This window comes from Schistocerca americana, chromosome 3, assembly GCF_021461395.2.
Source record: "Schistocerca americana isolate TAMUIC-IGC-003095 chromosome 3, iqSchAmer2.1, whole genome shotgun sequence".
NCBI lineage: Eukaryota > Metazoa > Arthropoda > Insecta > Orthoptera > Acrididae > Schistocerca > Schistocerca americana.
In genome coordinates, this window is record NC_060121.1 from 596,186,988 (window position 1) to 596,199,394 (window position 12,407).

A 12,407-nucleotide genomic window follows, 5' to 3' on the forward strand; every position below is an offset into this window, starting at 1 on the left:
CTGTCGCCAAGACACACCTTAGAACATCGTTTCGTGTGCCTAAGGTCACAGTCGATTTGGAACATTGCCGCCAGGATGCTCGCACTTATCAACCGGACCAGCGCTGCCACTTTTTCTGCGAACACGGCTTTGATCCCAGACTTCAACCCATATCCGCATACGAAGCGTGCCGCCACTGTATGGATCGTGGCTCATACTGTGTTCGCCCTCCTGCAATTGCGACTTACGACGACTATGCCTATCTGGTTTATTTGTCCACGCAACGTGACCTCACTAAAACCAGGAAAGACTATCACAAAATCTTTGCCAATTTTCTGCAAATTGCACTCGCATTTGCCCACGACAAACTATTGTAATCAACACTTCACTGCTGCGACCTTTCTTTCCTTTTGTGTTTTGAATTGTCTCCGGGTACGAAAACACCGTTAATGCAAATTGAATGCTACAGGAAGAGTGACTAATTGAACAAGTACGATGCTTACGCTTGTGAAGGACTGCAACGTGGCAATTACGACGAATGTTTCACAAAGTTTTATCCTGTGTTCGTGTTTCGCTGTCATTAAGTGATTTCTTTATGTTTTTATTCCTTCTGTTCACCGTCTGGTTCCTCCGACATCGGCGTCCTATCACAGATGCGTTGCGCACGGCGCTGCCACCGGGATTATTTTGGTTTTTAAGAAAGGAGAATTTTTATTTTATTATTAATGCGTCGGAGAGACGTGTTCTCCTTCTCCTTCTGACGGACAGTTCGTAAGGGTCGAGAGACTACTCGTTCCTTTGCCGTGTGCGTCGATACTTTTAATTTTCTCACTGTTTCCACTAATAATTTTAGTGGCCGCCACGAAGTATTTTTGAATAACATATCATGGAACGCGTGAAGGGTGTTCCATCCCTATGACTGAGAGGACAACTCAGGCAGGATTTGATTTTTTCTTCTTTTTTTCAATTTTATTCTTTATTTTATTGAGTCTAGGTACACAGCGCCTGATTCGCTGTCATTCCTTTCTTTTTCTTTTATGGAGTGTAGGCGATAAGCGACTGATTCGCTGTCCTCATAGGCGTGCACATTCATTTCAAAAGAATTTTAGTTTTCCTACGATGCTTCGTTTGCGGTGAATATCCACAAGAAATTTTCCTCGCAGGCATTCAGTGTCTCCGATTTTATCACTTCAAATTGAAGTTCAACGTTTTCCACAGGACGTCGACGCTCAAGGAACCTGTACTGAAAAGATTCCGCTTCAGACTGAATGGACAGTAAATAAACTTCAAAAAAAAAAAAAAAAAAAAAGACTGCGTTTCATTTTTGTGTCAAGAGGTGGAGAACATCTCCAACGGAACCGTGAAATGAGCGAATACGTGGGAAACACTGCATTCGAGACGCTTGTAAATTTTACAATTGTCCAGTGAGTGTCGACAAAACACGTAGCTCCTCTGCTGTAATATATGAGACGTACAAACTGCTGCAATTTGACTTTACATCGTGTGTCAGCTTCCTTCGATAGCCTGTTACGAGCCTAGCGTGATGAGTTTATAGACAGCAGTCAGACGACGTTTAAATAGTAACAGCTCCACGCAACGATTACCCAACAGTAAAGGACATGAGGCAATGTGTCAGTATGCGTAGTGGGAGGGGTGATCACGTGATGTGAGCCTGGATAGCTCAGTCGGTAGAGCAGTCTTGCGCTACTGGCAGTCGTGGCCGAGTGGTACGTAGTTCCGCTTTAGACGCCGTGCAGTGTGGACGTGCCTAGTCTGCCGCTCCGCCGTATCGTTACGTATAGTGGACTATCGTTTTTGTTTACGTGTTGTGTCGCAACTTCTGTGAGTGTTTCTCCGTCGTTGTTTCGTACCTTGTTTTACTTTCTGTCCTTATTTCAGTGTGTTGTGTGTAGCGGTTTCGACCGCTTATTTTGAAAATGTCGTCCCAGGTTATTCTTCGTCAGGCTACAGTTAGTTTTACTTTTGACAAGTCAACCCGCCATGTGCAACCTAGTTCCCTTGAGATTCATGATTGGTTGGTAGATACCTTTGATGTTCATTCGGATCAGGTGCACACTGCTTATTTTGATACCGAACTGTATGTTTTCTTTGTTAAGTTCATGGACCCACTTCAGGTTGATAAAATTCTTTCTAAATATGGTCATCAAGTTCTCTTTCGGCATCGGGATGATTCTGTAAGTACCGTGCTGCTTTCCAATGCTTCCATCACGTATACCAATGTTCGTGTTTACAACCTTCCACCGGAGGTGGGTAATGTCTATCTTAAGGAGGGTCTACAAAAGTATGGTGATGTAAAGAGCATTCGCCTTGAACGCTGGTCAAACCAACATCGCCTGCAATGTTACAGTGGTATTCGTTCAGTCGAAATGCACGCTAAGCAGAATATTCCATCTCACCTGCAGATCGGTGGATATCGTGTCCATGCAACATATAGTGGTCAGGTTGGCACCTGTTTTTTGTGCAATGAAAGTGGTCACGTGCGTACCGACTGTCCGCGGAGGGTTTTTGTTTAAAAAAATTCTCTCGAACAGCGTCGCAAGTTAACGGTCGCTGACCTCGTTGCAGGTGGTTCTGCTCTTGGTGTAGCACAGTCCAGTGGTAGTAGCGCCCCGCCACAGGTTTTGCGCACCCCTGACACAGAATTTCCTCCTTTGCGTGCTAAATCTGATGTTGTTCCGTCTGTCCCTCATGTGGGTGTGCCACTTTTGAATAATAAGAGGCGTCGCCCACACGATGGAAATAGTACGGATGAGGATCTCCCTGAGATGCCCCAGTCCGAGCGACCGGCATCCTCCGAGCCACTGTGTACTGTAGCTGCTCCCTGCCCTCCTGAGGTAGCGGTTCCGGTGGCGGCTGCTGGCGCCCCTCCGGCCTCCGACGCAGCTTCTCTCGAGTCGGATCGTCGGTCGGGCCTGTTGGCGCCGTCTTCCGAACCATCTTCGATGTCACAACAAGTGGAGCCGCGACAACTTCCTGCTTCGCTGCCCCATACCTCTGCCAGCGGAGCTGCTCCGCTTCCTTCCAACTTTGCGGCCTCGGACCTTCCTGCTCACGTTTCGCCTCCGTGCAGTCCATGTTTGCCGGAAGCTAGTGTAGGTGTTGACCATTCCGTTTTGTCGGATGTTTCCCCCGCGACCCCGGATCCCGCATGTGGACCGGCGCGGGTGGTGTCGGATACAGAACTTGACCCTCCTACGTCACCGGCGGCTGAAGTTTCCTTGCCCGTCAGCCGACGCAAGTTACGCGTTCAGCCGAACGTTAATGCTGTTCGTAAAAAGCCGAAGCGTAAGGGATCCGCGGAACGGGGTAGCAGTCCCCCTCCCTCGGATGCCTCCGTCTCCCCTGCTATGGACTGTGACGCTGGTGCGTCGGTGTAGGTGATTTCTTTTCTCGCTTTTCTCTCTATGGTTCAAGCATACACCTTTCTTACCTTAAATGTTAACCGTATTGAGTCCGACGTTCGCATTGCCTCTTTGCGGCAGTTTATTTACGACGCCTGTGCGGACGTAGTGTTTTTGCAGGAAGTGTTGTTTTCTGATCTCTCTCTACCTGGATTTCAAACTGTTTTTAATGTCGCGCCGGAATATTCAACAGGAACTGCTCTTTTCTTTCGAGAGGGCATTCCTATTACTGACATTGAATTCCTTGACTCTGGCCGTGGGATTGGTTGTCGTCTTTTTGATCTCCGCCTCGTTGTTTTGTATGCCCCCTCTGGTTCGGGTCACACTGTGGCTCGATCGCGCTTTTATAAAGAAGAGCTTATTTATCTTTTGCGCCAGAGTCCTCGGAGTCTCCTGCTCGGAGGCGATTTTAATTGTGTTTTACGCCCTGAAGACCAGTCCCCCAATTTTAATTATTGCCGTGATTTACATGACTTAGTTCGTACGATGCATCTGCGTGATGTTTGGGAACACAAATATCCAACCCTGGTGAAATATACGTTTTTTACCGCGTCCTCATGCAGTAGACTCGACAGATTCTATTTATCTGATTTTTTATGTGATAAAATTCTTTCTGTCGATGTTATTCCTACTAGTTTTTCTGATCATTGTGCTTTTACTGCAACTGTAAATCTTAGTCACCAACCTGCAAAACTTTATCGTTCCCAGTGGATGTTACATGTTTCCCACCTTGCCGACAGTGCTATGGATGATGTTATAAGTGGCGTGTGGGAGCGATGTCTTCGCTCTGTCCCGCGATACCCCTCCTTGCTGGTTTGGTGGACTGCGTTTGCCAAGCCCAAGATTCGTCAGACTTTGATTTTTTACTGTGCTGCAAGGGCGCGTGATTTTAAGAACACGTATGAATATTACTACTCTGTCCTGCGTGAACTATATGACGCGGCGGGTACCTCTCCTCTGCGGATCCATGGTGTTCGTCGTATTAAAGCGAAGCTCTTGAGCCTTAAACGACGACAGACGGATGGTCTGCGAGTTAAGTCGAAACCTCACTCTCTTGTTGAAGGTGAACTGACATCCTTGTACCACCTGCTACGGCATCACACTCGTCGTCGTCGCTCCTTCATCTCTTCTCTTACGGTGGATGGTGGACGACAGCTTATTGCACAGGAGGAAATGGTTCGTGCTCTTCACCAGTATTACACTAGTCTCTATTCTGCCGATGATTCTGGTGAGTCTCTTTCGGAAGATGTCTTTGGGGATCTAACTGCGACGATCGCGCCTGACGCGAACGGCGAAGTTCTCCGGGAGTTCCAGGTAGATGATGTTTTCGATTTTATTGCTCGCTCTCCGTCCAGTAAATCGCCGGGTCCAGACGGCCTGCCTAAAGAATTTTATCTCCGTTTTTGGCCTCTTTTGGGTGGCATTTTTACGCAGATTTTAAATGAGATTGTCAGGGGGATGGATGTGCCTGCCGATTTTAAAGTAGGGAAAATTGTTTTAATTCCGAAGTCCTCTGGTCGTTTATCTGCTGCCAATCTTCGTCCGCTCACATTGCTGAATTTTGACTACAAGACAGCTGCTAGAGCGCTCAATAGCCGGTTGACTTCTCTGCTTCGGGGTGTGATTGGTGCACATCAATGTTGTTTTCATGATAGATCTATTCTGACACCAGTAGCCGAATATCGGGATGTTGTCTCGGTTGCGGCGGCTACAAACGTACATTGTGCCTTTGCCTTCCTTGATTTTTATAAGGCTTTTGATCACGTCAGTCATGTGTTTTTAGATCGTGTTTTAGGTACAATAGGTTTTAACGCTTCATCACGTGGTGTTCTTGGCAATTTGTATAGGGGGATAACAGCTCGGGTGTCAGTCAATGGGCAGCTGACGCCGGCCATTGCTATCCGCCGCGGAGTGCCTCAGGGTAGCCCGCTCTCTATGTCTTTATTCGTATTGTCCCTGGAACCGCTGCTTCGGACTATTGCTCTCAAGCTTCAGGGTATGTCCCTCTCTGGTGGGAAGCTCTCTGTTAAGGCATATGCGGATGATGTCGTTGTTCTCCTCCGTCAACGTGATGATATCCCGTTGTTGAAAGGGGCAGTTGATGCATACTGTCGTGTCTCTGGAGCGCGTCTCAATCAGGGTAAATGTAAGTTCCTTGATATTCGAGGATTTCGCGATGCTGACGTCCCTTGGGCCACTTTTGTCGATCGCCATACGTCCTTGGGGATTATCATTGATCGGTGTCCTCTAAAAATGGCGGCTCTCAATTGGAAATCTGTCACCGAGAAGATACAGGGGGCTCTGATGGTCCATGAGCAGCGCTCTGCTACCATTTTGCAAAAAGTCAGAATTTTAGACACCTACGTTCTATGTAAAGCTTTTTATGTTGCTCAGCTGTTCCCACTTCCCATGATGGTGGCGAAAAGGTTGCGCCAATTGTCTAGCAGGTTTATATGGAAGGGCCATCTATTCAAGTTACGTTACGAGGTAATGACGAAACCGCGTATCTCCGGAGGCTTGGGCCTCTCTGACATTACTCGCAAGGCGTCTGCTTTGTACGTCCGCCGAACGACTCTAATTGTTACGCAAGAAGTGACTTCGATTACATCCAGGCTTTTTACTGTTGTGCGTCCGGCGAGCCTTGCTCCACCTGTCGATGTCGGACGCCTAAATTTTAAGTTGAAACACATTCGGGAATTTTACATTGCGGTGAGTTACCTCGGTGACGTCTTCTTGCGGCGACTGGTGCCAACGACCAAGGGCTTGATTGCCCGCTGGGAGGGGCTGGCCAGTCCCAATCCAATAGAACTGGCGTCTCCATCTGTGTCCTGGAGGAACGTCTGGAAGAATGTTAGTCTGCCGATCCACTCTATGGTCGTGGCGTCCACGTGGTATAGGGTAATAAATAATTTGGTTCCCACCAATGTACGACTGCACCGTATTGGTCTTTCTGACACGGACACCTGTACTCGGTGTGGTCTCCTGGATACCCTTGAACATCAATTCACCTGCTGTGGGCACCTTGCTAATTGGCGTTGGCTCAGGAAACAACTAGCTTTTGTCACTAGGTCTGCTGAAGCCGCTTATACTATTGACATCATCGTCCGGCCCGATCCTTCCATTTTTCCGCGAACGAAGCTCAATACAGTCATGTGGTTGATTGGACATTTCGTACACTTTGTCAACAGTTGTCATGAAGAGGATGGACACCTAGCGTTTCGGCAGTACATGCTTACTGCTTACTGGCACCGCTTGCGATTGTCAGGCCTCCGTGATGATTTTGCAAATATGCTTAGCCTGACATTTGAAAGAGAGGGTGTTGGCTAAGGTCACCTGTGTGAGCCATTTTCTTTTATACTGTTTCTGGATTTGCCGCCTTTATGTATGTCTCTCCTCTACACCAGGACTGAAGTTTTCGTGGAACTTTAGGGCGCACAAGAACAACCAAAAAAAAAAAAAAAAATGGTGTAACGGTTAGCACTCTGGACTCTGAATCCAGCGATAATTTAAAAAAAAAAAAAAAAAAGTGGCTAGGATACCTGGCTTTCACCCAGGAGGCCCGGGTTCGATTCCCGGTACCGGAAAAAAAAAGTGGTTAAGGCGTCTGACTAGAAATCAGATTCCCTCTGGGAGCGTAGGTTCGAGTCCTACCGACTGCGTTTCTTTTTTGTGTCAAGAGGTGGAGAACATCTCCAACGGAACCGTGAAATGAGCGAATACGTGGGAAACACTGCATTCGAGACGCTTGTAAATTTTACAATTGTCCAGTGAGTGTCGACAAAACACGTAGCTCCTCTGCTGTAATATATGAGACGTACAATCTGCTGCAATTTGACTTTACATCGTGTGTCAGCTATCTTCGATAGCCTGTTACGAGCCTAGCGTGATGAGTTTATAGACAGCAGTCAGACGACGTTTAAATAATAACAGCTCCACGCAACGATTACCCAACAGTAAAGGACATGAGGCAATGTGTCAGTATGCGTAGTGGGAGGGGTGATCACGTGATGTGAGCCCGGATAGCTCAGTCGGTAGAGCATTAGGCTTTTAACCTAAGGGTCCAGGGTTCAAGTCCCTGTTCGGGCGGGAATTTTAATACTTTGGTAGCCGCACGTGTAGTAGCGGTGTAAGCACTACGGAAAAGAATGCATCTACGCCGTTTCCTGGCACTGCAGTGCTTTAAACGGTACCAGTTGCATGTGTCGGGAGGGTCCTGCGCTACTGGCAGTCGTGGCCGAGTGGTTAAGGCGTCTGCCTCGAAATCAGATTCACTGTGGGAGCGTAGGTTCGAATCCTACCGGCTACGTGCGATTTTGCGTAAAAAAACGAGCAGGAATTTTCGCACACATGTGACATGCGTGGGTGAAAGCGGATCCAAACCAGTGACACCATTCTCAACAAGACGGAAATATATTTTTTAAGAATACTGTTTCGCGACGGCTGCTGCCTGTTGTGGCTACCGGTTCACCTCGCAAGGACGCTAGTACTGCAGAAATCAGTCGCAGGCCCACGAACGCGCCCCCGTCATTTTGTCGCGTCGTCGCCGTCTTTGTGAGTACACAGGTGTGCTTGAAAGTGTTGGACACAGCGAGCATTCATTTCTTTCTAAGAAGCGCAATTCAGTTCATTCGAGTGTGGCAAAAGCAGTGGTGCAGCGTTTCTTTTCTTAAGATCTCGCAGCTGCCTGCAAGTATGGCCATCGTTTAAGACGACACAAAACTAGCGTCAGCGGTGCGTCAGTGGGAAGTCGGTGAAGTCGCCATTGGAGCCATAAGCCAGGAATAACGACACGCGAATCACTCGCACACCATGCAGCATGCACCACAACGCTCGGCTGAGGGACCGGATAGCCCAGTCGGTAGAGCGCTGAACCTTCAACCAAAGGGTCCCGGGTTCAAGCCCCCGTCCAGGCGAAAATTAATACACTGTCGTAACGGCCAAATGTGCTGGCAACGAAAGCGCTACAGAAACGAGTGAGGCCATATCGTGTTCTGCCATCGGATTGCTTGCAAAGGGGCAGTTGCACTTGTCGAGACCACGCCTCTCCGACCGGCAGTCGTGGCCGAGTGGTGCAACGAAAGCGCTACAGTCTGCTTTCGGCTGCGGTGGGGCGAGGACGTCCGCTGCGCCTCGCCGTGCGCGACCGTGAGCGCTTGCTTGTGTTTACCTTCTCGCGGCGCGAGTGTATTTGTTCCAAGTTCAGTCCGATTATGGCACACACATGGCGCCACGATACGATCAAGATTACTTTCCAACCAGATCACGCGCGTCCTCGAGCCTATGAAGTAGAACAGTTCATACGCGACGATCTACGTTTAGACCCGGCGACTGTCGTCGGAATACATTTTTCTATAACGGCGAGCGTGGTTTATGTTAAAATGACCAGTGCAGAGGTCTGCGCGACAGTGGTTTCTAAATACTCGAACTCTCTCCGATTCAAACATTCTGACGGGCATATCGGTGCAGTGACGGTGGATCATGCAGGCATGGGCCTAAGGACTGTAAGAGTTTTTGAGCTCCCCTTCGAGGTCCCAGAGGAAGTTGTCAAAGACGCCTTCCGACCATATGGCAATGTTATCAGCCACGTTGCAGAAAAGTGGCAAACTTTCTCGACGTATAAGGTCTACAATGGTGTGCGCCAAATTAAACTTGAGCTCAAGAAACATGTGCCGTCCTATTTGAACATCGGTGGCTGTCGTGCAATCATCATGTACGACGGTCAACCGCGTACCTGTTCCGGATGTGGGCAGGAAGGCCATGTTCGATCGAGCTGCTTACAACGTAGAATTACGCAGACACCAGTGGGAGACTCCGTTTCCCCGACGGGGACGACAATCCTGCCCCTCACGTACGCTCAGACGACGATGCGCACCATAGTTGAGAACGAAACGGGCGATCAGACACATCCATCGACGCCAGAAGTACCACGGGAGGAAAAGGAAGGACCCTCGGTGCCAACCCATATGTCGCCCCCTCCACAGCCACAACAGCAGCAACAGTCCCTCGGACTCCAGACGCAACATAACATTCAGAACGCGATGGACGTGGACGCGAACATTGTCCCGACCGCGGCTTTCCTAGCGGAAGGTGATACGACGCTGGATTGCCTCCCACATTCGGATACCGATGTCCACGTTCGAAAGCAACGTTCGCCCCGACGACGCAAGCGACGTCGGCGGACCCCTTCTGACGATTGCCTCCTACACACGGCCGGTCAAGAAGGTGACATCTCATCAGACAGCATGGATGCTGCGCCTGCTGAGGATCTAAGTGGTGTAGACGGTTCACTTGCCCATACTACGAGTGCCCAGTTACTTCTTGCACCACAAACGCGGCAGGTCGCGTCGATGGATGGCGATCCGTCTACCTCTACCAAAGACGACGTACGTGAGAGAGATTTAGGTGCCGATCAGCCACACAGCATCGTGTTGCACCCACTGTGGTCGGACGATGTTGAGGAACATCCTGAAGAGGGCACGGGTGACAGCGGAGGGGGCGGCATTGGGGATGCCACTACTAGCGTGAACGACTCATAATTTGTAACGGGTTTGGTGGGTCCGGCATCTCTTGCGGTTAGCTTTTATTGCCATGGCGTCTACCCTAGGTGCAGAGGCTAGGCAGCACACCTTTCGCCTTGCCACAATCAATATCAACGCGATAAGGGCACCACACAAACTGACAATGCTACAACGCATGCTTGATGCGGCGGACATCGACGTGGCCCTCTTACAGGAAGTATGTGTCGCTAGTTTCCCTGACTTCTACGGATATACCGCCCACACCTCCCACGCCTCTACTACCGATTGTGGTGTGGCTATTCTGTTCCGGGACGGTTTGGCGGCTACGGACGTACTGTACTTACCGAGTGCAAGAGCCATGGCAGTAACTGTCAACGGTGTACGACTCATCAATGTATATGCCCCTTCAGGATCAGGGAGACGGAGAGATCGGGCCCGCTTTTGTTCGGAAGATATTACGCGTCTATTTATGGGCCACATAGACGATATGGTGATCGGAGGAGATTTTAACTGTACATTATCTCCATCTGATCAGCAGCCACATCCCGTCCCGTGTGCGGAATTGGAAATGCTAGTGCGTGACCTCCACCTGATTGACACGTGGCGCCACATCCATGGCCCAGCTCCTGGTTACACCCATTATACAAGCCATTCATCAAGTCGGTTGGACAGGATTTACGTCACAAGCACCCTTTCGACGGCCACGAGAGGAGCAGAGCTCTGGCCCACTGCATTCACCGACCACACAGCCTATATTTGCACCATTGCCCTCAAACCTGCACGTGTGTGGCGCAGTAGGCCCCCCTGGAAACTGAACGTCGCCCATCTGGACGAGCCGGCATGTAAAGGTGCTGTCGAAGAGTCGTGGAACGCGTCCTTACGGCGTCGTGGTCGGTACCGATCGACCCTCAGTTGGTGGATTGAATGTGCCAAGCCTGCTCTTAGACGCACCTTCATGGCTTACGGCCGGGAAGCAGCGGCATGGAGGAGGAGCACGGAAAACTTTTACTACACCGTCCTACGGGAATGTCTTGCTATGGAGCCCTCACCTGACAGGCAGATCACAGTCAATCGCGCGAAAGCGCAGCTCGTCTCCTTAGCACGCCATCATTTACAAGGCGCTGTTATACGGTCGCGTGCTCCAGACATGATACAATCAGAAAGGCCATCTATGCACCACGTGCTCATAGAACGCAGGAGGCGCCGCAGGGCACTGGTAACCGACATGATAACCGACGACGGTCGACATGTGGTAGAACAAGCAGATATAGCAAAAGCCTTCTATGGGCATTACGCTCAACTTTATTCAGCAGTGCTCCCTGATATGGCGACGGTAGACACCGTTTCAGCACATGTCCACGGTACAGTTCCACCAGACATGGTACCGAATTTACTGGGAGAAGTGACAGAAGAGGAAGTGCTCGACGCCATTGGTAAAGGTGCTCCCCATAAATCACCAGGAATCGATGGGTTACCATTAGAGTTCTATCGAGCCTTTACGCAACTGTTGCTACCGTGTTTGATTGAAATTTGCCAGGAATTGATGTCCCCGGATATAACATTGCCTGCACCATTCTTGGAAGGTCTGATTGTCCCCATCCATAAGCCGAAGGGACGGAATCATGTCCGCGACTATCGTCCCTTAACGTTATTGAACAGCGACTGCAAGATCTTTTCGAGGCTGCTCTCAGAACGTATTCGCGGCACACTACTGCACGTCTTGTCCGGCGATCAGACGTCCTTGGGGGGACCCAACAACATCAGAACTGCGTTATGTCGTTACAGAGATCTCATCTCCCTTGCACGGGTGAGACGTTTGCCGGCAGCCCTCGCGTCTATCGACTTTAGCCAGGCTTTTGACCGTGTGGGCCACACTTTCCTCACGGCCGTTCTACGGCGCATGGAATACCCCGACCCCTTTATCACAGTATTGACACGCCTACTACATGGTGCAACTTCTCGAGTTCTTGTCAATGGAAGACTGACGGCACCCATGCCGATCCGCCGATCAGTACGACAGGGATGTCCATTATCAACATTGTTATTTGCATTGGCCTTAGAACCCTTGTTGTGTGGTCTCCGAGACAGGCTCACTGGGATACAGTTCGGCGGCTCCATCTATCGCTGCACCGCATATGCGGATGATTTGCTGATCGTCATACGAGGAGCTGACGATATGGCCGCGGCTTTGGACTGGATTGCAACCTACGGTACAGCTTCTGGTAGCCAAATCAACGTTGACAAGTCCGTCGCCTTGAGCATCGGGATTGGGCTACCGCAGGAACACATTGCCCCCTTACGCTTCAGTGATACTGTACGCTGCTTGGGCTTAGATTTCATGAACGACATGCGACGCGCGACGACGCTCAATTATCGACGCCTTCTTAACCAAATTAGGGCCGGAATTGCAAATCAGCGCTTGCGATCCCTCAACATCGTTCAGCGGGCGTATTATACCAATGTATACCTTGCGTCCCGCATACCGCAT

General features: G+C 49.8%; 2 non-coding genes across 2 annotated transcripts; both read left to right on the plus strand.

Moving 5' to 3' along the window:
* Positions 1-7,414: 7,414 nt before the first annotated feature.
* Trnak-uuu lies at positions 7,415-7,487 on the plus strand. Its single transcript has one exon. It is a non-coding gene; the product is annotated as a tRNA-Lys (tRNA).
* Positions 7,488-7,625: 138 nt separating this feature from the next.
* Positions 7,626-7,707, plus strand: Trnas-cga. Its single transcript has one exon. It is a non-coding gene; the product is annotated as a tRNA-Ser (tRNA).
* Positions 7,708-12,407: the final 4,700 nt, after the last annotated feature.